The sequence below is a fragment of the Canis aureus genome, chromosome 17 (assembly GCF_053574225.1).
Source record: "Canis aureus isolate CA01 chromosome 17, VMU_Caureus_v.1.0, whole genome shotgun sequence".
NCBI lineage: Eukaryota > Metazoa > Chordata > Mammalia > Carnivora > Canidae > Canis > Canis aureus.
Genome location: NC_135627.1, coordinates 54,260,431 through 54,285,405, shown reverse-complemented (window position 1 = coordinate 54,285,405; position 24,975 = coordinate 54,260,431). Strand labels below are relative to the sequence as shown.

Genomic DNA, 24,975 nt, shown 5'->3' with positions numbered 1-24,975 from the left:
GATCCCAGGGTCCTGGGATGGAGCCCTGTATCGGGCTCCCTGCTTCTCCCTTTCCCACTTCCCCTGCTTGTGCTTTCTCTCTCTCTTTCTGTCAAATAAATAAATGACATTTTTAAAATAAATAAAATATTTTTTAAAAATGAGAACATTAATGCTGCAATCTAACTCAGATGATTGTCATAAAGATTAAATGAGATTAGGCAAATACATTCCTGGTATTGTTATCCTAAGAGCTCCTTAAAGGTTTAGCCATTAGGTCCCAAAAGGTAAGCCTTGCCTATTGTTTCTTCTCTGTTTAGAATGTCAGACATTTTCGTTTGTCATTCCAACCATGGCAGTGGCAAGAGTCTGCTGAAAGATTGCCCTAAATTCTCATATGTGACTTTGACTCCTTGGTTGGTGTGTGTTGGCTGAGACTTCACTTAGTTTAGGAGATTTCTCAGTGTTTAAAGCCATGCGATGATAGAAGACCCCCCTGGGTCTTCTAAAGGCTGCAGCAGGTTTCTTCAATTCCGGAGGCGGGTTAATCTAATAAGTAATGGGAACGCCTCTCAGCAAGCCACGGTGTTCTCATTCCTCATAATGCCCAGGGGGCAAGACTAGCTGGGCTCAGTGTGGACCTCATAGTCCTCTGAACACTCATGATGAAAAACAGCAGAAGAATTCAGTTGTCCATAATTTATGAACCTTTATTCTACTACCAGCACCTCAAAGAGAAGAAAATCTGTCACCATTTAACAGTTCTCAGATTTCCTTTGGAATTAATACCTGATGTAGTTCAGGTCTGAATTGCCAAGTACATTGACTAATTTCTTCATTCTGTAAGCCATTTACAGGTCACTGCTCAGATGTTGGAATACCTGTTTTAGGCTAACAGCAAGGTGCTCAAATGACTCTTAGCTGTGCCCTTACACTTGCATTCACCTGGGCTCCCCAGAGAACTACCACGCTGGGCTCCTCACCATTAGCTTTAAGTCCTGCATGGAGGCCTCATTAGCATCGAAGAGCTCCTCCCCTTGGCCTTCCTGGCAGCGACTTGCCCAGGGGAATGGAAGGAAACTATGCAAGAGGCAGATTGCAGTTACTGGAAAAGTGAAACTTTTTGCAGAAAATCAACTAGATCTGGTTGTAGGGAAGTATGAAGAGACTCTGTAGGAAAGGGTCATCCAAGTGAATATGAAAGCTGAGGCAGGATCTTGGCACCAAGTTGCGTTTAAAGCAAACACCGTAGAGAATGACCTTGGGGATCCTGGGAAATTGAGGACTAGCAGCATGATTTACACAATGAGGCCAAAAAGAAAGTAAGCGCTTAAGGAACAGTAATTTCTAAAGACTGTCAGCCCTAAAGAGACATTCTAAACGCTGTTTCTTTGAAAACCATTCCAAAACTCAAATATTTGTATTGATACTATTTAGTTATGATCACAAAATGTTTGGATTTGGCTGATACAATGTATGTGTTCCCATTTGGTAATTATCTAGGGGAAATATTGTTCCAAAAAGTTCGGAGAAAGACAGAGCTGGTCACTGTCTGTGATTGGCTGTGGCTGTCGTGCATAACGGAGCATTGGTTTAATTAAGTTCTTAATCCTTCCTTCTCTCCAAAGAGGTCATATCATTCAGTGCGGTAAATGCAAACAGGGGAATTCAGTTGTTTCTGAAGATTACCTGTTCTCTGCAGGGTGATGGTTCTCAGAGGAGTTCCAGGGCCTCAAAAACAAAGATACTATTATTCCCCAGTCACTGGTGTGGATTAGGAGTACTATCATGGGATTGCTGATCCCATTTTAAACGAATTTTGATTGCCCTTCATGGCCACATTGAGGGTCATCAGAACCTGCTACATTTAAATGTCTGTGCTAAGAGGCATCCTAGGACATGAGGCTTTTGCTTATTTTCTTCCTTGATATAGATAGGCTCTTTTCTCTTTGCTGATTCAACTCTAGTGTCCTATTGAGTATAGGTGGAGGAAATCTTTTCTGACTCCGGTAACTGAAGGTACATATCTCTATCATGGTTTCAAGAACTTGACATTTACTGACATGCTTTATTCTTTCCAGTCATTAAAGTAGTATCGTTTAAAGAATTTAAGGGAGCAATAAGATGGTTCCATAAACAGCTAAAATACAAAACAGCAAAAGATACAGGAGCTCAAGTAAGGGAGATGTTATTTTTGGTTAGGACATCAGAACAATCTCATGGACTAGATTATATTTAAGATAGAACTTGAAAAAGATTGGTTTTGAAAGACGAGTGATTCTTTGCACAGATACACAGACATGTACATTTTTTTGATTGAAGTACAGTTGACATGCAATGTTATATTAGTTTCAGGTGTGTGTACAGCACAGTGGTTCAACAGTTCTGTACATCATGCAGTGCTCAACACCGTAAGTGTAGTCACCTTCTGTCACCATACAACCTTATTACGATATTATTAACTATAATCCCTGTGTTGTAGTTCTCATCCCATGACTTACTTATTTTGCAACTGGAAGTCTGTACCCTTTAATCCTCTTCACCTATTTTGCCCATTCTCCCAACCCTTTCCTCTCTGGCAACCACCAGTTTGTTCTCTGTATTTATGGGTCTGTTTCTGTTTCCTGTTTATAGTTATGGGTTCCATATATAAGTGAAATCATACAGTATTTGTCTTTCTCTGATTTATTTAGCCTAATATGCTCTAGGCCCATCCATGTTGTCACTTAGGGTAAGATTTCATTCTTTATTATGTTAATATTTCATTGTGTATATATAACACATCTGCTTTATCCATTCATCTGTCAGTGGACCCTTAGGTTGCTTCCATACCTTGGCTACTGTAAATAATGCTGCAGTAAGTATAGGGGTGCATATATCTTTTTAAATTAGTGTTTTTGTTTTCTTTGGGCAAATAGAAGTGTAATTTCTGGATCATAAGGTAGTTCTATTTTTAATTTTTTTGGAATGTCCATACTGTTCTCTGAGGTGACTGTATCAACTTACATCTTACCAACAGTGTGCAAGGGTTCCTTCCCTTTGCTCCACACTGTCACCAACACTTGTTTATTTCTTATCTTTCTGATACTAACTGTTCTTACTGGCATGAGGTGAGGTCTCATTGTGGTTTTGACTTGCATGGCCCTAATGATTAGTGATGTTGTATCTGTTGGCTCTCTGTATGTCTTATTTGGAAAAATGTCTATTCAGATCCTCTGGCTATTTTTTAATTGGACTATTTGTAATTTTTTGGTGTTGAGTTACATGCATTTTTTACATATTTTGGATATTAACCCCTTATTGAATTTATCATTTGTAAATATCTTCTACCATTCTGTAGGTTGTCTTTTTGTTTTGTTGATGGTTTCCTTCTCTGTGCAAAAACGCTTTTTAGTCTGATGTAGTCCCAATGTTTAGTTTCAGTTTTGCTTCCCTGAGAAGACATATCCAGAAAAATGTTGCTAGAATTGGTGTCCAAGAGACATGTACATCTTCATTAGCTTTGAGCAGTCTCTGCAGAGTCAGAATAGGAGTTCTCTTCTCCTCCAGTCCTTCCTGACATATGGTTCAGTGCTTGACACAGACTAGGTGCCTAATCCATATTTGTCACCAGAGAAAATGAGATAAGCATCCCTTTTAGGAGGAGAAGGATTAAAATGATGTAACTGAAACATTCTACCATATCCAAGAACAAAAGCATGTCCTTGCCCAGTAACCCTGGAATGTTTTTGAAGAGGGCATCTTTCCCTTTACCTCTTTGTGGGCTTCTAAGACCCAATTACTTTGATGCTGGATTAAAGAAGTAAATAAATGAATGAGGGTCTCAGAGGTAGAGTCTGGTTTTTACAAAATCATCTTTGGAGATAGACCTGTGGCTACTTCATCCTTGAATAAAGAGAAACCATCCCAGCAACCCAACTGAAGTTGGTTATTTTTAAAGTCTTTACTGGCTTTTTGCCTGATTCTGTTGTCTTTGACACATCTGCTATGCACCTAACTAAGAAAAGTTATACCTGATTCACAAATAGCCATCACATTAGTTTAGTGAGCTCTGGAGAGACCCAGGAGTCAGAGGATGCCAGGTCCTCTGTTCCTACCAACAGCTGAAACCCATCTAAGCAGAACCCAAATGCGAAAATCAAACACTTACCCTGAGAAGAATTGAACCAAGATGTATTAAAAGTTTCTAAGGAAGGGGGAAAAAATTGCTGCATCTTCCTACCCTGAATGCCTATTAGCAGTGATAGTTCAGTGTTTCCAGATAAGTTCTGCAACTTTAGAGACCCTTGCAATTTTTCTGAGAGCTTCTCCTCTTTCCCAGCCCCTGCCTCAGGTTATCAAAAGACCATTGAGTTTGTACTGGGGTGGGCAGGGCATGAATCTGAAAATTCCTCCTTTTCTTAACAGGTCTTCCCCTACCCTAGCTTTGCTAGACAATTGCAGGAACCTCAGGGGAATACGCAGCCAGCCATTGGAAGAGTTTCTCTGCAGTTATCTGCTATTGACCTTGGCCTAATTTGTCATGTTTTGCCTGATACTTCCAAAGATGAAGGATGAGGTACCTATTAGATTTGATGTGCCACATTCTTCCTCTGAAGCTAGGTTTGTTTCACCAGCTAATGACTTTATTCCATTATATTAAAAACCCAAGGTTTATTTTATAAGCGTGACAACTAGTCATTATATGAGTAGTATTCCACAGGCTCTAAGCAGAACACATAAAATGTCATTTCAAGTGCCAAGTTTCTTTTCTAATTCCATTTTTTTACAGAATTTTGAAAGCAGCTTAAATCTAATTGGCTCCCCCAGGATCTTAGCTCCTGTTACATTTGTGGGTTTCTTTTTTTAAGAGGCATCTGGAGAGACTGAACGGCCACTGCTAGTTGGCATGCAGGGTAGGAGGATGCAGCAACTTTCTTTCCATCCTTGGAAACTTCCAAATCTTGGTTCAGTGCTTCCTGAGCTTGAATATTTGATTTTTGCAATTGTTTTTGTAATGTTGGCTTCTGTTTTTCCTATTGTTGAATTTCGTTTGAGAACTGCAACCACAACTGTTTGTGGCCAGCCTGTATCAACTGTGAAAGAAAAATAAAGAAAAACAAAACACATAGTAATAGTATAGATCCATGTAAATAATACTTACCATACACAGTGCTGATAAATCAGCTTCATATGTGTCTAGACTACCAAAGGCAAACACCTATTTAGACAGCAGAGCTGAGTTATTTTTAGTGGCCCAGATTCAGATGTTCCTGTAGTCTAAACAGCTGTGAGAAGAATGCCTGAATCTTTCCCTTAATCATAGTGACATCATAACTTTGAAACCCCACGCAGTGAGGCAAATGAGAGAGACGATGCTACCCCCTGATAGAGGGAAAAGAGAAAGGTTATTTCTTTTCCTGGTTTCAAAGTGTTTTAGCAAGATACTTAAAGATACGAGATAAACAACAGGAGAGTATGTGTAGTATCTATTTTTAAATATGTTATTAAAAAGTATTGAAAGCTTCTGTCTTTAGAACTTCAGTGTTCCATTGTGGAGTTGAAAGCTGGGAGCGAGGAAATTGAACATTTAGGAGACTATTGACCTGGTCTGGGCAAACCATCCTGAAGACATTCAGAAGCCAGATGTGGAAATGTGTTGAAGGCTGTGGTTTGGCTGCCTTTGTTGATGGATTAGAAATAGTATATGGAGCAACAGTAAGAAATTTGTTCTTCTTTTTGGAAGATAAATTATTTTAAATTTCTGTAGTCAAAGAGCTTTATCTTATAATAATTGATATCTTCTTTACCTAAACATAGACCAGGAGAATGACAAGAATGGGCTCAAACTTTGTTTTGGTTAAGTGCCTCTTTAGACTGTGTGTGTGTGTGTGTGTGTGTGTGTGTGTGTGTGTTTATGTGTATGCCCCAAATGGGAATATCTGTTTAATTGAAATCTGATTGTCCTGTTACTGGTTAGGCAGGACCTGCCCAAGCATAAAAAAACCTAATTTAAGCCTTAGCAGGCAATGAAGTTAATAATAAAACATGTCTATTGAATTAAAAACAGTATGATTCTTGTTAATTCATTTAAAAATATTTCTCAGGATTTTCTTCCCAAGATAAAAATTTGTGTATCTGCCAAATGGGACAAAGGCCAGCCAGATTCCTTTTCTGTAAATGTACTCCTTTTATCGTCCTAGGAGAGACAACCCATGCCTGGGGCATCGGGAGCCCCATTTTAATTTTGAGCCACTTTAGAGTTGTACCACCAGGGACAATGACTTTGTCTTATTGCCCCTCAGTTTTTCTCATGTATAAAATAAGAGGATAGGATTATGTGACTTCTAAAGTCCTTTATACATCCAATATTCTGTGAAACAAAGTGTAAACAGTGGAAAGAAACATAAAGAATAGCTAAGTGAAATAGCCCAACACTTGAGGAAGGATTTTCTGAGCAGAGAAGGAAGAGATTGGCCAAGCCTGAGCAAATGTCCTCTTCTCTCTCTCATTCTCTCTTCAGTTCAACTCCTGCCTATCTGGCGGCTTTAAAGAACTCAGAAATTTGAGACATCTGGGTGGAGGAGTCTGTTGAGCAGCTCAGATCATGATTTCAGGGTCGTGAGATTGAGCCCCAGGTAGGGCTTCCCACTCCCTACAGGGTCTGCTTTGGACTCTCTACCTCTGCCCCTCCCTGGTGCATGCACTCCCTCTCTCTCTTAAATGAAAATGAATCTTTAAGGAACTGAAAAATACAAATCCATCTGCACCCTTTCTTTCTCTCTCCTTTCCTCTCCTCTTTGTCATGTTTCTCTGTTTCTTTACTCTCTCTCCACACTCTCACTCACTGCCATCTTTACATCTCTCTGAGTGGTAGGTGTAGTTGGGATTTGTCAGGAAGACACAAGGATAATGATCAAATTTGTTGGAAATATAGTTTTCCCATTTGTTTCTCCCCCTTTCATTTCCTAAAATTTGTTATAACTTCACCTTTATTAAATAAAAAATGAAAAATTTTAGCTTCTGGATCATTATGTTCATAATGAGACAGTTAAGACAATCACGATGGTGATGCTAACCATGAGTGCTCACTGTGTGCCAGGAACTGTTCTTAATGCCTTGAGTATAATGACTTATGTAATCCTCACCCCAGCACTGTGAAGTGGGTCCTGTTATCACTGTTATACAGATAAAGACACTGCATTAGAAAGGTAAAGACACTTGTCCAAGTTTCCCAGCTAATTATGGAAAAGTTGGGATTATGTCCTAGGCAGTTCTTTTCCAGTGTTACTGCTCTTATATGTTTGGCTTCGCTGCATCTCCTCTGAGGCAGAGATAGTATGTTTTATTCATTTTTTGTGTTCTCTTGAGAATTTGGTGCAGTGCTTGAGGAAAGTATACCTTGAATTCATGTAACATTGAATTACAGGAACACCATCCTGCCCGGAAGAAAAAGCTGTCCACAGTAGCTGTGCTTACCATGCCTTCCCAAGTGGTCTTGTGGATAAATGTTTGACTTTTGCACCTACTTCCTTTCTGTGTCAAACCTATGACCTCCTTTAATTGGGAAATCTTTGTTTTAATAAAGAAAGTTAGGCTCTAGTTTAAGAAAGTTGAATTTCTGTGCAAAGAGAGAAACTGTAGTATTATTTAAGCAAATGTAGCTGGTAAGTTAATATATGAACTGAGTGGTATTTGAAGAAATAGGTTGGAACGAAGGGTCAGTGAAGCTCTAGATATAGTTGTTAGGGGAAAAAAAATCTGTTAAGGTCTTATTTGCCTGGATGCAGTTGACTTCTTTTGAGAAATACTAGGTTTTTCACTTATGAACATTTGACACACATACAAAAATCAATATGTTTACACTCCCAAGTTCAATATTTCTACTCCTACGTATGATACTAATGGTGAGAGAAATGAGGAAAACAGCTAATTCTTTTTATATTTGCTGCCATGGTGTAAGGATAGTGCCTTCTTGCTAGGGTTTCTGGATTATATGGCAAAGGATGCATTGTTTATTCACATGTCCTCCAAATCTTCACTTCTCAGATTTCCAGCATTTCTATCAAATAGAACATATATTTGTGCCTAGAAGGATAGGATCATGGGAGATTAATGTTGGGAAGAACCTTAGGATAATTTAACCCAATTGTTTTATGTTGCAGATAAAAATGTACAGCCCCAAATGAGTAAGGGACCTAGCTATGGATTAGAACAAACTCTCAAATGGAAAACAGAAATTACAAAGGTTGCATAGTGTTAACTCTGCTAATTCAATTTAGAACTATTTGTTGAGTACCTTATAATGTGTAAGACACTAGGGATAGACCAATCCATCTTAGACCAGGAATTATATGGGTCTTCCTTGAAGCTCTTACCAAATATGTGTTCATGAGGCCACAGATGAGAAATATCTGAGAATGATTCCTGGTGAACTCTTTGAAGATGACAAAGACTTTGTTCTGTAAATTCCAGTGTCTCGTACCTTCCAGGAGATGAAACTGCTGACCACAGGAAGAAATAAAAGGAAGGATCACAGTGTAGGAATCTGGGAATATTTAATATGAGCAAATCTATGAACTTGAAAAGGCTCCAGAAGATTAAAACTTTTCATTCCAGTGCTATGTCTTAAGTCTGTGTCCATAAACCCTAAGTCAAAAAAAAAAAAAGAAAAAAAAAAGGTTAGAGTTCTTTCAGCCTGCTTGTTTCGCAACATGGGTAAGTGTACAATACATTTTAGAAAACTTTCAAATATGGGGTATTGGTGTATAAAAGGTGAGCTTCACATCTCTGGGACATTTACTCAAAAGGCATAAAAATTTGTTGAATGCCAACTGGGCACAACTTCTCTCTAGACCATAAATAGAAAAGTTAAATGTTCATGGAGAGGAAATTGACCCATCATTATAAATAAAGTTGATGTTTAGCCATTAGCTTTACGGGAGGGTTTTATATATGGAAATACTATTATGAAGGCTGGATCACACAATGTGGGATAAAGAGAGGGGGGAGAGTAGGTAAGCTCTTCTACAGCCCAGGCAGTGGCCAAATCTGTGACTTCATTTAACTTGCACACCAGTTCTACATGGTGCTCAGTGTTCTCCCCATCTTGATTGTGAGGAAGCCTGGAATTAAGAGGTGAGTTAATTTGCTCACAGTGATATAGTTGGCAAACAGCGTGATTTGAGTCTGGATCCCTGTGATTGCAAATCCTAGGTTTGGTCTGTTGTGTCTGAGTCAAGTGACATTTCATTCTTCACCTGACCTGGAGGGTAGCTTGATGGACATATGAATTCTTTCATTTATATGTCCTTCCATCCCTCATTTAAACAAACACTTTATTTTTTTTATTTTTATTTATTTATTTATTTATTTTTATGATAGTCACACACACAGAGAGAGAGAGAGAGAGAGGCAGAGACACAGGCAGAGGGAGAAGCAGGCTCCATGCACCGGGAGCCCGACGTGGGATTTGATCCTGGGTCTCCAGGATCACGCCCTGGGCCAAAGGCAGCCGCCAAACCGCTGCGCCACCCAGGGATCCCAACAAACACTTTAGAAGCAGCTTTATGCTGGACTCAAGAAGAGGCAGATATGAATTAAGAGAAAATTTGAACTACAGAATAATATATGATAAAATCATATGAGGGTGTTTGTTTTCTATTTTAGCCTATAGATTCAGTGCTATTACTTTAAGATCATACCTCTTATATTTGAGGGATTTTTTTAATTAAAAAAAACATTGATTAGTCATGAACATAGACTTATATTATTTGTAATTAGCAGATGCTTTTTTTTTTTTTTTTAAGAGAAAGCATGTGCAAGCAGGATGGGGGTGTGGAGGAAGGAAGAGGGAGAGAGAAAATCTCAAGCAGGCTTCACACCCAGCATGGAGCCCAAAGGGGAGCTCAATCTCACAACTCAGATGACCATGACCTGAGCTGAAATCAAAAGTCAATGCTTAACAGACTGAGCCACACAGGCACCCCCATTTTTAAAATTGCATGTTGGTGCCAAGTTGGTGATGCTGGCTCAGATTGACTAAACAAAGCAGACTCTTTTTTTCCTCTGTACCTTCAGGGTGCAGGATAGCTTCCCGGTCCAGCATTCTGTATACCTATATTATAGGCACAACACTTATTGTAGCATATCCCAGATTTCCAAGTAAGTGGGGAATCAAATGTTGATTTTTTTTGCCTCACCATTTTTTTACTTTTCTGAATGCTTGAAAGTCTAGATTAATGAAATTTAAGGCATATAGAGTTAGAGAAATATAAATACAAGAAATATACCACCAGCATATTCTAAAAGCACAGGAGTTCAAGTCAAGATCTGGATTTGGCGGCACCTGGGTGGCTCAGTCAGTTGAGTGTCTCACTCTTGGTTGTGGCTCATGTCATGATCTCACAGTGGTAGGATCGAGCCCCGTGTTGGCTTTACACTCAGTATAAAGTCTGCTTCAGATTCTTTCTCCCTCCCCCATACCCCTACCTGCTTGTGCTCTCTCTCTCTCTCAAATAAATAAATAAAATCTTAAAAAAGAGAGATGATCTGGGTTTGAATGAAAGTTATTTCTCTTGTACAAGATTAATCTCTTTGGGCCTAGATTTATTTATTTAAGTGCATATGTCACATAATGTTGTGGAGATTAAATGACACAACAGATGTGAAAAGTGCTTTGCAAAGACAGTTACAGTGTGTGCTTGTGCACAGATCTTCATAGGATGCTCACTATGATAATTGGCAGGCCAAAGTTTCAGGTGTCATGTGAAGATAATAGGCTATTTAATATTGGGCTCAGGCTGTGAAGGAAGGAAAAATATAGAAAAATAAATGGAAAGAGATGGTTTTGACTATGAAGGGGTAAGAGTATCAGTATTTACCTGATTTTTGCCTGCTTGATTCCTCACCATTTCCTATAACAGGTACCATTGGCATCCTTGCAACCTCTGCTCCTGGCCTATGGAGTTGCCTCATAGTGGTGTTAGAATGCCACCACCTTGAATTTCTCCTTGGTTTCTAATCCACTGCTTTTTTACCCAGTCAGTCCTAGTATTGTATTTGTCTACACACCCCAGGCCTCTATCTTGATCACAGGCTTAGGCTCTTTGTAGGAGCAGGCTCTCCGAGTTAGGTTCCTATGAATTACCCCCATTTTGCCTTGACTCTTGCCATCTGTCTTTTCTGAACTCACTTGGTAATCTCAATTACCCTCCTACCCAAAAAGAAAAAAAAATCTAATGGTATGAGAAGATGGTGTGTCCATGCAGTAAAAAGCGTTCCCTAGGACAGAATGGACAGGAATAGATAAGGCCTAGGTGGAGGATCTTGATGTGAATGAAACCTTGCTGAGAGCCTGCAGAGACTTTCAGAGTGAGCCACCTGAGTGTTCTCCGTGTCAACTGTCCTTCTGTGCGTGCTGAGAGCATATCCCTTATATATCTTCATGAAAGCACTTAGTAAGAAAACCAGTGGCAGAGGAGAGTGGTTCCCATTATCATACATGATTTTAGCCCAGAAAAATGATTTTATCAATCTCCAGGTTGAAGGATGGGGTGTAACTGACCAAGCATCTTAACCTCTTTCTTCCGAACCCAGGCATTCTCAGTCTAGTTATTGTGAGAACCACTGACTGTGGCCATGTTGTCCATTAATGGGGCTGTGCTGGCTCTGGAGGGGTCCTTTGGAGAAACATTATTAGAGAAAAGCAGTAGAGAGGAAGTCTGCAAATCAACAAGAAAACAAACAACCCACATTCAGAAAGAACAGAGAATGTATGACTCACAGGGACAAACACAGAGGCAGACACCCCCTCACTGTTTCCCTTTCAGACTTCTAAATGTTGTGAGGTGGGAGTCCTCACAGCTTCTGAGGGAGAGCCTGGCAGAATGAAGTCTATTTTTAAAACTTGTATAGGTAGTACACAGACTAAACAGCATGTCCAGGCCTCCCAGTCCTGTCCCCAGTGTTTATCTTCCTGAAGTATGATCTGACTTATTTCAGTGCTAATTGCACCTGGCTGAATTTTACCCTCTTAAGTGATGTTGCAAAAACCAAACCTGTTAGCTTTTTGATTCTAGAGTTTTTGTTTTCCCTTTTCCTAAAATTTGTTCAGGCTTTTGGTGCTCTTTGAGAAACCTGAGGAACAGAAGAGGAATTCCAGATGAAGTGTATAAGGAGATAATGTTATGCCAGTGAGTCACGGGCACATGCGTTCCTTCCGTTGATGAGGAAGCTCCATCTGTATAACCCCTAGGAGGGTTTCTGGAGAGTTTGTGCACGGGGACCATGTTGCTTGTAGTTAAAACGTCCACTTAAAAATCTGTGTCACATTCACTTTAGTGTTTGATTTGCTCTGTGTAAGGTTTGCTTCAGTGTTACTGATTTTTTTAGTTTTGTCAACCACATCTTCTAGATTATTTAAATAGCATCCAGACAGGATGAGCTACAGGCAAGGTGGCAGCAGCAGCCCACCCTCATCCAGAATGTGTGTTCTCAACATTGAGAGCAGCGCTTGCAGGGCTCCCTGTGCATTCTGGATGATACACAGGAGTGTGTGATGTATGTATGGTGTGATCTCCTACAAGGACCCCTGTTTCCCAGCTTCAGCTCTGCTGGTCACTTGCTGTGTGATCTTCAACAAGACCCTTCACCTTATTTTCCCTCAGCTCCCTTACAAGTGAATGAAAATAACAATATCTTTCTCTTTAGTCCTTGAAAGATTACTGAGGTGATATTATATTTGCTTTAAAATGGCAAAAACCACTTCCTATATGTTATATATATTCACATATATCCACTTGGATATAGATGAGTGTATGAATGTCCATGACTTGCACACACATGCATTTGTTATTCACTTGAGGGCGGGGATCACACAAGCAGAACTTGACTTCTTTGGTGGATGCAGACACCCCTACAGCTTCTGTAGGTCCGCCACATGATACATGGCACCTTGCGTGATCCTCATAGGTGGTTCCCCGGGGATCTTCTCCATCTCCGGAAGTACTGTCTCCTCCCATTCAGAAATCATCTTTGATTCTCGTTCTCCCTCGCCGCCCCCCCACATCCAGTCTCCCCATCACCAGTCCTGTCAGCTCTTCTTTCAAATGTATTTTCAAACCCACCCACTTCTCCCACCCTCGACCAGACCACCGTCACCATCCTCTGTTGATTGCCTGTCCATACTCCATTTTCCACACAGTAGCCAGGGCAACGTTTCAGAATAAAACACATTGAAATGAGCCCAGCTTAAAACTAGGCAGTGACTCCTGGTGCTTTTAGGGTCACACTCAGACTTCTAACCATGACCCTTTGACTCACCTCCATGTCATTCCTCTCTGCCTTGTTCACTAAACTCCAGTAAAACTGAGCTTCTTTTAGCTCAACACACCCCACTTTTTAAAAAAGATTTTTATTTATTTATTCATGAGAGACAGAGAGAGAGAGGGAGGCTCAGACACAGGCAGAGGGAGAAACAGGCTCCATGCAGGGAGCCCGACGTGGGACTCGATCCCGGGTCTCCAGGATCATGCCCTGGGCCGAAGGCAGCGCTAAACTGCTGAGCCACCTGGGCTGCCCCCCACTTTCTTGCCTTAAGGATTTTTAAAAAATAGACTTGATTTTTTTGGAGCAGTTTTAGGTTCACAGTAAAACACAGCAGGAAGTGCAAAGAGTTCTCCTGTGTCTCCTGTCCCCTACCCCACCACGTGCACAGTCCCTTCCGTGATGGACATCCCACCCCAGAGTGATGCATTTGTTACAATTGGTGCTCCTCCACTGATGTGTCCTTACCTCTCAGAGCCCATAGTTTACCTCAGGGTTCACGCTTAGTGTTGCACATTTTATGGCCTTTGACAACAATATAATGACGTGTATCTACCCTTGTATAATATTATACGGAATCATTTCACTGTGTGAAAATCCTCTGTGCTATGCCTCTCATCTCTTCCTCTCCCCAATCCCTGGTAACCACTGATCTTTATACTATTTCCACCAGAGTTTTGCCTTTTCCAGGATGTCACATAGTTGGAATTATACAGATTATCTTCTTTTACTTAGTAACATGCATTTAAGGTTCCTGCAGGTCTTTTCATGACCTTAAGGATTTGTTATAGCTTTTTGCTCTGCTGAGCTTTTCCTGTCCACCCTATTTAACTAGCCTGTCTTATCACATTACCCTGTTGTATGTTCTTCAGAGCACTTAGCGACCTTCTAACATGGTGTTGGTGTTGGTGTTGTTTACTACCTGTCTCTCCAGCTAGATCTTAAACTCTGTGGGAATGGAGGTCTTGTCTGCCTTATTCCAGACCATACCCCAGAACCTAGAATAGTTCTTAGTCCACAGTAGGTGTTCGGTAAATGTCACGAATTACCTGCATATTAATTAAGCCCCTTTGGCTTTCCTCTTCTGCTCAGTTTTCAAGATGATGAACTCTTTCATGTGCACTGCTTCAGGTTTTGTTCAGAAGAAGAGGCAGACATTCATGCTAAGTCACTGAGTCTGAGAATGATTTCTTGTTCACCTTTGGCTTCTGAAGCTCTCTTAGTTGTCTGCTGAATTTAATGGGTCTCCAGGCGAACAGCAGTTGGTAGCCTTGGAGAGAATCAGTCACATTGCAAGAAGAGAACAGACGCAGTAGAAAATGATTAAGGGAAAATAGCAGAAAAGTATGATTGAACATTTATTGAGTCACACATTGTAGTCAAAGCTGTGTATAACATAAAAGCGAATTAGGAGACAAGTCAGATATAAAATGAGTGAGCACACACAAGCACACAAATACTGCAAACGAGGAGGGTATTTCTTCAGGTGCCTTCTCTCATTTACCAAACTGTAGTCTTATCAAAATATATAGGCTTGTTCAGGAGGGAAATAATGGAGCCAGTGTTTGTGACCCAGTCATGCCCTATGGGGCACAGACAGGCCTGCAATTTCATTACTGCTTTTTAAAGAAACTTTCTCTAAGGCTAACAGACTTTCTGGGGAGGCCAAACCAAGTGAAACTGAGTTTAATGTTCTCATTAAGATGTTAAAGAGGCTTTGTTCATGAACGACTAAAGCTGTAATTGCTTTATCCTTGTAAACTATGAAAATATGTGGTGATCTCTGATAGAGGCATTCACCCAGTCTCCTCTGTCTGGAAGATCTGTTTAATGGAGGGCTTGGCTGGATCAAGGGACTGAGAAGTAGCTTTTCCAGACTACATCTTTTAGGAACATAGTGGCAGTGGTGGCAAGGGGTACTCCTTCATTGATCTGTTTTCATTCTGTAGCTCTTGGTTGGTATGTGCTGTTTGACTATTTGATCTTAAGTTCAGATTTGGAAATCGTGTAACAGATGAACACACTATATATACACATGCACACAAATATTGTGGAAGAAAGTATAGTTTTTTTTTTTTTATCGTTCCCATAAGCACTAGCTTACTGAGATGAGAATATAAGAAATCCAAAGATGTTGAGGTACTGGAAAAAATGAACAGAAAATTGATGTTGAAAAGATAACATGTGAATCACATGGGGAGAAGGCACTTAAAACTGGCTTTGGGGGTGGGTATCAGATTCCTCCCCACTTCTCTTTGCCATTCTTAATGCCCCAGTGTAAAAACACAGCTGCAGAACTTTAGGTAGTGAGTACAGATGGCAAATATAGCTATTTTTTTTCTTTCTGGAAATGCTTATCATACTATATAGATATGACTGAAATTGTAGAGCTGGGATTCTTCCACAGCTAGGCAACTAGATTGCTGAAAACCTCAAAATGAAATTTAGAGGGTAAAAGAGTTAAGCGCTATCTTTTCTTCAATTCCTTCTTACTAGAAAACCCTGTTTGTTGAATGGTAACAAATCAGAGTCTCATGATATGCAGATATAGTAATGTAAGAAATATCTAGGGATTGTTTTAAAATATTTTTTTCTGTTTCCATTGATCTGCCATTCAGATGCTTTACTCTAGATCAGATTTAAATTAAAATACATGTGTCCTAGAGCTGTCAAAGTCTTTTCTTCAAAGGGTCAATCCTTCTTTTCAGATGTGAGTGCAGGGCATTTGTTAAAATTGATTCAAGTCTGAGGGAGCAACGGAGTTGAAAGTTAGCACGGTAGTTCTTCCTGTGTGATAGATTAGATAGGTTTCCGAGGAGTTCTTTTCTGGAGGGGTGACCATCTCTGCCTGATGATGTTAGGGTTAAAAAGAACCTCTTAGAGTTTTTTTAACATGAAGAAAGTGAATTTCAATTTCTGGAACACTGTTGATTATACATAATAAAATACATTTTAAAAAAATTATGAAGAGATTCAGAGCAAGATAGAACAAATTACCACTGCAGGCTAGCCCTGCTCTGCCTCTAACTCCTGTTTGATTGATATGGAGTCACTGACTCCTGTTTGATTGATATGGAAGTCCCTGTTTTGCTGTTTTGGGGAACTGCTAATGTGGTCCCTGCATTCTGAGGTAAATCCAGGGAGATGGAGACTCTTTAGGTTCTGTTTAGGCATGATCTTATCATGTCTCCTCTTCCCCTTATCCAAGGTAGGATCAGAGCCTACAGTGAATCCATTCTGGAGCTTTCTTGGTTTGCTTAGGAAATCTTGGTGGGGGGTTGGCTGTGCCCAGGTCTTCACTCCCTAGTGTGACACAGAAACTATTGAGGAAGTATAATGGTGTGATGAGACTATCAGTAATAAAGGGGTATATATCATGGGAACAAATGGAAGGACTAATTTATCCCAAGCTAACTGTGGGTTTTTTTTTTTTTTTTAGAACTTTTGTCCACTTTTTAGAGTTTTCTATCTGCTAGTTTCCTATTAGAATGTTGGTTGTCACATTGGACTGCTCAGTGTCCCCACCCAATCAGCCCCTCTTCTGTTTACTAGATCTTGGAGGCGAGTTACATCTAAGACCCTATTTTGACTATAGGATTAGATAACAAGGCCAAAATGTTGGAATTTTCAAAGTGCTTTAGTTGTGATAGTGTTTTCCTCCAGCTACTTCGTCTGTTGCGTCTTAGGCCTCTATCGATTGGTCAGTTGATTGTTTGGTTAATTAACTCATTCTTTCATCAAATATTTTGGAAGCATATACTATAAGCTAGGGGCATATTCTACATCTAAGGACTGGGATAAAAGACTGGGATTTGTCTACAAAGTTTTGCCGATAGTTCACAGGGGTTGAAAATAGAGTGAAATGCCTAAAGAAAACCAAATTGCTTTTCTGCAATTCAGAGAGTATGTGTGAGATTGCCATATCAACAGTCTACTCTGTAGAGTTCTCTGTAAGTGCATTTCATGTGGGAAGTGGTACCAGACATTTTCTGTATTATAATAATCTTCATATATTTATTAAGCTGTAACTTGTAAGGCTTCCTGATGGGGCGTTAAATGAGCCTTTTTGTGTGCTACATTGTGTCTTTGTCAAGAAGCACTCAGTTAACTCTGACCTGTGTCATTCATCTTCTTTGGGCTGGTAATGAGGCACATTTCAGTCATTCCAGGAGGGTCTAGGGGATCTGCACAAAGAGGGAGAAGACTAATGAAAAGGTTGGATTCATGGTGGGTTGGAGGGAATGGCACTTAAGGAAAACTAGGGGTAAAATGAAACCCTTTTGCCTAGTATATTTTATATTTTTGTACCCATTCAGCAAAGCAGCTGGATAATCCATAATTGTTCGACATTTTAAAACTAAGAAAATGCTAAATTACTACATTTTTAAAGTTTTTTTTTTCTTCTCAATTGTTTCCCAGGCAGGTTAGGAGAATCTGGAAACTCCAAGTATGACAGTGGGACAGTAGAAGAAGCCAGCAATTCTATCGTATTTCTAAGCTCTGTGCTTGGGAGAACTGGCTCTATACTGATAACGGAGATTGACTCTAGGAAAGGAAAGAGAGCGTAGAAGAGGGGAACAGAAGTGTGGGGTATTAGTGGAGCAAAGGGAAGAGAGATCAAGGGGAGAGAGTAGAAAGATGTTCAGTTGTCCTTGCTTCTGTCCCTTATCTCCTTCTCACAAAAGGAGGGTGTGGAGAAGCAGCCGGGTTGAAAAGAAAAAGAGGAGAGTTGGATTAGAGTACACCTGGAAGTACTAAGGGAGAAGGAAGATGAATGAGAGAAATCACCAGAGTAAGTGAGGGGCAAGGAGAAAGGATAAGAACTATTTAAATGCACAGAGAAGAGAGAGGCACAGAGAGGGGTGAGCACACGGTGGCCACACTGAGAGCCTTCGATTGCTCTCAGCGGTGCACCTGTCAAATAGCCAGTGTCCCTTGCCTGAGACATATTCCTGACTTCTGTATTAACTTTAATGCAATTCTCTTTATGGTCCCTGAATTGCTGGTGGTGGTTTCATTGACACTCTCTGTGATCAAATAGTAAATGTGGAGGCACGGTTCTGCTATCCCTGCCCCCTTGCCGCGCTCCACAGACTTCTGAGTTAGGGCTTCTTGCATTTGATGTTTACCATTCCTCCTTGTCTACAGGTAGGAGGATTGAAAGGGGAAAAAAAATGTCCCTAAGGGCCGCCACATTTATAGCTCATCCACACAAATATTGGAAGAAGTTTAAAAAAAAAAAAACTTATAAGGGGCACCTTCAGTTCAGGTCATGATCCGGGGTTCTGGGATCGAGTCCTGCATCTGGCTCCCCACAGGGAGCCTGCTTCTCCCTCTGCCTGTGTCTCTGACTCTCTCTTTGTGTCTCTCATGAATAAATACATAAAACTTTAAAACAAAAACCCAAAAACCTATGTGAAATCATAATCCAGTATTTTTTCTAAGTGAGATAGTTGACTCTCGTTGCTGGTCTAGGTACTTGCCTAACCTAACCCTACACTCACTGTGCCTTAGGTAGGCTACTTTTTGAAAAATCTTTCATCTTTTTGTTTTTTTCAAAGCTGAGTTCAGGAAGTCTTCCTAGGATTCCAGTGTGCACTTGTACCCACCTCTGCAACCTGGTTTCCTGGGCTGACCTTTCCATGTTAGACCTACAATTCAGTTTAAAAACTCTCTCCTTCCACTTTGGGCTCTTTGTGCAATGTTTGTTATTATGGATCACCTAACGAGATGTTCAATAACCGGTTATAGAATGAATGAATGAATGGCCCCCACTGCTGGTCTTTTGACTATAAAACAAAATCCTTCTAGAAGTATGATATGCTTTTAGATATCAGTTTACAATTAGCATACATGTTCTGGAAATGAAAAGTTGATTTAGGCAACAGGAAGTGGTTACTGGGGAGTTCAGTAGATTCCCAGATTCATGCAACTGTAGTAAAGGGATTGTGATTTCATTAACTCCCGGACACCAGAGGACAGTCTTAGAAGTTTCAGGCAGCTTATTTCTTGTGATTCTAGTAATCACAGGCCAGATGCATAATGCACTTCGGAACCATACTTCTCAGACTTTAAATGTGCTTCAGAATAACCTAATGGTTTTGGTAAAATGCAGATTCTATTTCAGTAGGTCTCAGGTAGGCGCTCAGGTGCGATATTTCAGGCTCCCTGGTGATGCTGATGTTGCTGGTACATGGGTCTAACTTGAGTAATAAGACTTGAAAATACTTTCTAGAAAATAAAGTTGGGATTTATCCTATGAAAATGTGTAGTTGCATTTTTATGGTTTGCACAACAGCAGATTTTCTGAAAGAAAACTTGTAAGTATCTAACGGTTATTTCATCTTAGAAAATTTGCAAGAAGGCCATCTCACACTTAAAAATGGTAATCCTGTACTGGTCAGCCCCCCAAACTGCTTTGGAATGATACTTTAAGTTGTACTGCCTTTAATTAATATACAGCTTTATTTATTTAGGCTTTTGTAGATTTGGGAGGCCCTCGCTCTTGCATGAGCCCTGATGGAGCTACTTTGGCAACAAGGACTACTTTAAAAGCAGAAATATTCTTTGGAAGATTGACAGTTCCTGGGGTGTGTTTATGATAAGACTTTTACATTTAGTGATTGTTACCAGGTTAGCACCATGCAGGGACGTTCTCCAGGGGCAGTCAGTTGGAATGGCTAGGAATAGGGAAAGGGCAGTGTTCAGCTCAAACTTTGCAAGTGAAACCTTGCATCTGCTTACATACGTTCAAACAGCTCTCTGAAATTGGTGTTCAGAGTTTCTTCTAACAAGATGGCCTTTATTTTACAGGTCTCTGCAGCCAGCATGATATCATCTCTATAAGACGTGGAGGAAAGAGAGCTCACCATGCTCAGGTAAAGGGATGGTGTTTCCAGGGAGCGACAAGTAGGATAATGGCATGTTGTTTGTCACTGTAGGAGAGGTGATTCAGCTTAATTATACCATTGACATCATTCTCTTATGTGTGTTTCACTCACTTATGCCTGGGGTGCAGAGGGCTTGTCATAGGTGAGCTCAGTGAACTAGCATGCATTTGGGGAGCATCTGCAAAATACCTACAACAGGGCTTCTGTAAACAGCCAGTCGGGGAACAGGACTAGTCATGGAAACTCTCTTCCCATTTTTTGCAGAGTTAATGTGGAATTATTACTTTTGTTCATCTTTATTACCCTATCAGAAGGCTTTTATCTTTTCAACATTTATGTAAATATGTGAATATTGAAACTCTTCTAATTAAAGTCTTATCTCTGTCCCCTTATCTGGAGTTGCTGTTCTAAATATTCTTTGCATTTTCTTTTTAAATAAATGCATGTCCCACAACTTTGATTTGCCCAAATAGGTCACCAAGATTAATTTTCCATTAACCTTTATTGCTTCTGTTTCTTTCTAATCATCTTTTTAGAGGATTAAACAGTTCCCATTGGGTCAGCCTTAATATAGGATATAAATCATCTTTTTCTTTGATGGCATTTATGGAACTGCTGTAGAAGGTGGTGATCGGTGGTCCAGTGTAAAAAGACTTACTCAGAGAGTTTTATTGACTGGAAATCTTGTTGGCCTCACTTCTTTCATGACTCAATTTATATTACTTTCCTCTGGTGGCTATAACAAAGTACCACGAGCTGGGTGGCTTAACCAACAGACCCTTGTCATCTTACAGTTCTGGAGGCCAGAAGTGTGAAATCAAGATGATAGCGAGGTTGGTTTCTTCTACGAGCTGTGAGGGAGAATCTCTTCCATGCCTCTCTCCTAGCTTCTGGTAGCATTCAGTGTTTCTGGTGTACAGATGGCCATCCTGCTCCCTGTGCATTCACATGGTCTTCCTTTTATGTGTGTCTATCACTGTGTTCAAAATTCCCCCACTTTTTTAAAAGATTATTTATTTATTTATTCATGAAAGGCACACACACATATACACACACACACACACACAAAGAAGCAGAGACACAGGCAGAGGGAGAAGCAGGCTTCATGCAGGGAGCCTGACGTGGGACTCAATCCCGGGTCTCCAGGATCACGCCCTGGGCTGAAGGCGGCGCTAAACCGCTGAGCCACCAGGGCTGCCCCCAAATTTCCCTTTTATAAGGATACCTTTCATTTGGATTTAGGACCACTTTAATGACTTCATCATAACTTGACCATCTGAAAATAACCCTAACCCCTAAATAAGGTCACATTTACATGAATGAGAGATTAGGACCTCAACATCACATTTCAAAAGCCATCACACTATCTGAAGGAAGGAGACTTAACTCATCTTGGTACCCTAGCACAAACTGCTTAATATTGGTTGAATGAGTGATGACAAAGACCATAATGGCCCTGGTCAAACTGAAGTTGAAAAAGAAAAAGTGCAGCGATCAGAGGTAGACAGGTATCTGATCTGACCCTTGGCTTCAGTGAATTCTTCATTTCAGGATAGTCCAAGTTAAACAACATCATGAATGTGCTAAGGTTTTTCCTTTAAACGTAATAGCAAACACAGCTTTTATAAAATAGAGTCCTCTGTGTGAGCAAGCCGTGCCTTCTCATTTCAGGCTGAACTGCCAATTTACATGCCGCCTCTATCAGTGCATCAAGATATCTTTCCAGCTAATTCAATACCATTTAAATCATACTTAGGCTATTCTTCCCTCCCAGCTGCATTGCCTTGCACTTATTAAATGTAACGTTCTGTTCCCTCTCACTAATCTGTGAAGACTGAGACAGATCTGCTCTTGTGTCATCTTCCCACCCCCCCTCACTCTATGGCTCCTTGGCTCAGAATTATTAAAAGTTCTCTTTCAAGTGTTTAGATTCGAGTGTTGATAAAATACGAGGATCCTGGTCTCCAGGTAGCACTTAAATTACCCATTCCTTAGAGATGTCTATTTAGAAAGCCCCTATTTCCTGTAAGGGTGGAGCTTTCTGGCCATGTCTACCTTACTTCCAGGAAAGGATTACCTTTTCGTACCAAAAGGAAGCCTCCTGCTGAGAGTAGTCTAAGGTCAGGAGGGATTCCCTCCTTCTTTAGGAGCCTGTGAGTTAGTACTACATGTTGTCAGGCCAAGGTCTACAAGTAACTGAGTGCCTCAGGCCCTGGCCTTCCTGAAAGCTGCCCAGCAGGTGGGCTGGAATAATTCATTTACAATCTTCTCAATCCCATGGAAGCTTTCATGTTCTTGAGGGTGGGGCTGCAGCCTCTCCCATGGCCAAGTGATAGCATTGGCCTCGACAGCCTGGATTTATAAGATGATGACAGGCAGTGGAAAATGAAAATGAAAATAAAATTCATTTTACCATTTTTCACACCGACATTAGTCCGAAGAAAATTGGTAAATCAAATGACAGATATTTATGGAGTGTGTGCTGCACGCAGGCACGGTTCCACTGGATGCTATATAACGACGTATAACTTCATCCTGGTGTCTCCACTGCTTACTTTTCTTTTCCATTTTGTTCAAGAGCCTACTACCCTTGATTAGAGGCCTTCTATAACTTACGTGTGACTCTTCTTGTTTGGTTTGTGAGAGTGTCTGTAGGGCTTCATTAAAATTAAAACAACCAGGGCATCTGGGTGGCTCAGTCGATTGGGTGTCTGATGCTTGATCTCAGCTCGGGCCTTGATCTCAGGGTCATGAGTTCAGGTCCCGCCAGGTGAGGTGCCTACTTAAAAAAACATTAAAACAACCAAATTATATTGTCACACGATGCTCAAGTCAGAGTGATGATGGAATAGCCCTTTGACAATTACATGTAGAGTTCAGTGAGCAATTGCATTTTAGTCATTAAACTGTCTTTAAATATCTTGCTATGTACCCTAAAGTATGTACTACTACCATTATAACATTCTAATCCTATTTTAATAGTTAGGTTATTTTATGTGTACCAAAAACTTCTCTACTGTTAAAGAGAAAAAATATGGGAAATAAAACCTCTGGTGCCTTGAAAACTAAAACCTAATTTATTGTTGCTTAGTCTGTTTGCCATTTCCATTTTGCATTCCCTAATTTCACTAATCTGAGATCCTTGAAAATTCAGATGTAAGACTTATATGGAATTGATAATAATATATTCACTGTTACACTCTGATTTTTATTTTTATTTTTTTATTTTTTTTCTTCTTAAGATTTTATTTATTCATGATAGACACACACACAGAGAGAGAGAGAGAGAGAGAGAGAGGGAGAGAGAGAGAGAGGGAGGCAGAGATACAGGCAGAGGGAGAAGCAGGCTCCATGCAAGGAGCCTGATGTGGGACTCGATCCTGGGACTCCAGGATCATGCCCTGGGCTGAAGGCAGGTGCTAAACCACTGAGCCACCCAGGGATCCCCAAACTCTGATTTTTAAAAAGGGGACATGATTTTCTGTGTCCTTTTAGTTTGTCATTAACATGGTAGTTTTTTATACCTCCGAAATTAGAGTGTCTTTATGGTACATAGAAACTATTCTAATTAAAGAAATTGTACTTTAAATGAAGAATCTATCAGAGTTTCTCATAAAATGTTTGCACCTGAGTTAAAATAGGAACCTTAGTGTTTGTTCTGTCAAGGTTCTTCCCTGCCTCTATCTCCTGATGATTCCTTCTTTTAAATCCATGAGTTTATGTTCAGTGTTTTTAAGCTGATAATGTAAAAGCAATGAGGAAGAGCATTGGGCTTCTGGCAGAAAACTCAGAAACTTGGCATTCTCCTTGCTTTGCTTACCCTACATTTAGTTATTACTAAGCTCTTCAGGTTTCTATAATTCCTTCATATTTTTACTTTCCTTTTCCTTTTCATCTATGACCATCCCTTTCTAGTCTTTTTCTTTTGTTTGTCCCTACAACTATTCACTTCATTCATTCATTCATTCATTCATTCATTCATTCATGCATTGTCCTTCCCACATGTGCCAAAAGTTGCTCTGGGGGTAATATCAAGGGTTTTATACTTTAGTCGGGAGAGGATCCTGAGAAAATAATTGCTCTGATGGAGGTACACAGTGAGTATACCTTACACATGGCAAAAGGAGCTACTGATTTGGCTTGGGGCAGTCAGGAAGTGTTTTATAGAGAAGTTAGTATTTGAGTTGAGATTGGAAGGTGTAGAACACTGCCGAATGGACTAGTGTGGTGGAGAGAGAACATTCCAAAGGAGACAGAGGATGGGTGGCTTAGCACAGAACTATGCAGGGCAGGGTGTATGCTCCTTGACGTTTGAGTGATGGTGGGACACAAAGTGGGAAGGAGGATGTGGGGCTAGGTGGGGAGGCAGGAATCACATCTTGAAGGTCTTCTTATGTGTTGCTGAGCCTTTCTTCCTGTCTCATGTCTACGAGTTGCAGTTGCCTGCAGTTCATCATGCATGTGGTGATGAGGCTATGTTAAGAAGACCTCATCTCCTGCCAAGCTCTTCCCTGGTCTCATTGCTTCCCAGGGGAAGTCAGGCCTTCCTAACCAGTCACTTGAGGGTCTTAGCCATTTTTCTCTTGTATTTACTCTGAAAAATCCTTGACCTCAGCTAGATTTGCTGCATTACTTTTCATACACAGTTTATCCCTTTCTCTTTCTAGCTTCCTTTTTCAAAATCCTCCCACCCTCCAAGATCTCACTCAAATTATATCTTTTATGAAGCTTTTCTCCACTCATATGTAATTTTACCCCCTCTGAAGTCTAGGAGAACTTCTGAGGGACACTTCACATCACA

The 24,975-nt window shown here is 40.4% G+C and overlaps 1 protein-coding gene across 7 annotated transcripts in view; it reads left to right on the top strand.

Moving 5' to 3' along the window:
- ENOX1 (ecto-NOX disulfide-thiol exchanger 1) overlaps positions 1-24,975 on the top strand; it is a 550,271-nt gene that overhangs the window by 97,657 nt on the left and 427,639 nt on the right. For 6 of the 7 annotated variants that reach the window (XM_077855557.1, XM_077855564.1, XM_077855555.1 and 3 more), the window contains one exon: positions 20,098-20,162. The gene's annotated coding sequence lies outside the window, so the exon portion shown is untranslated. Of the gene's footprint in view, positions 1-19,855; positions 19,875-20,097; positions 20,163-24,975 lie in introns of those variants that run through there. The other variant, XM_077855560.1, reaches the window with a different exon arrangement.